The sequence below is a fragment of the Nannospalax galili genome, unplaced genomic scaffold (genome assembly GCF_000622305.1).
Source record: "Nannospalax galili isolate Female #2095 unplaced genomic scaffold, S.galili_v1.0 scaffold542, whole genome shotgun sequence".
Lineage (NCBI taxonomy): Eukaryota > Metazoa > Chordata > Mammalia > Rodentia > Spalacidae > Nannospalax > Nannospalax galili.
Window position 1 is genome coordinate 2,761,853 of NW_008349083.1, and position 1,145 is coordinate 2,762,997.

Sequence of the window (1,145 nt, forward strand, 5' to 3'; positions counted from 1 at the left end):
TGCATCCCCTCATGGACAGGACACCCCTCCCATCTCTCCAACTCCAACAGTCTAAACAGGGTTATAGCACAGCTTTCCTTAATTGATTATACTGGAGGTTGTAAACATCAATTCAATGTTTAACTATGTACCAATTGCTTTTTTACACCTAAAGCAAGGTTTTGGTGGACCACTCTCTAAACTACATAAGATAAAAGTTTTACCTAGAAACTTATAAAACACAATAAGTACATAGGTAATATTAACTTATTACATTATCTTATGTATATAATTTAGATTCTATGTTCTTTTAATAAGATGATGCTACACACTACTTTCTTCTGAGTCAAACAACTACCATCTTCATGACTTCAGCTGTGTCCACTAACAAAAACTCATCACAATTGGACTTGTTGACTTAATTACCTAATTAAAGGAGGAGGGGTAAATGGGGTCATTGGACCCTAACCTGAGTATCCAGCTGCTCTTCCCAGCCAACTGTATGTAATTTGGCCCTAATCACATGGTCTCCTGGGTTTGGGGAGGACTAAAGTATATTATCTAGAAAATGCTAGGAAGAGAAGGCTTGATTCATGCAGGGTTAAGGCTTTCCAATGTAAATGCTCTCAAGTCACTCATGGGCAGGTGATGAAGGTCTGTGTATGGTTGTTACAATATAACAAGGATGAGACAAGGATAATGTGTAGACAATCTTGAAATTTCTAGGGTCGTAACTTAGTCAACTAGTCTAAGGATGTCTAGTCAAGGTTCAAGAATGTTGCCCAAGCACTATCTACATAGCACATGGTAATTAAAAGTACCAGGCTGGTGTAACTAACCTTGTTGGATGTTTAATAGCCAGACTCTAAGGCCTATATTAATCTGGTCAGAGGGACTTAAAGGGACACATTTTTTTTCCTGGCCCTCCAAAGTCAAACAAGTTCCAGGGGATATGGAGCATCTCTCAAAATGTCCTGTAACTTTGGTGAGTCACCTGTCCTCTTGTTCAGGGAGGCCATGGAGACCCCAGAAGATGAACTTGAACCAGTGTCCAGTCTGCAAAGAGGAGGGTCAACACAGAGGAAACATTTCCTCCATGCTTCCAAGCGAAGCCCAGGTCAAGCAGGACCTTTTGACTTATCTTCACATAGATGGAACTGGTAAAG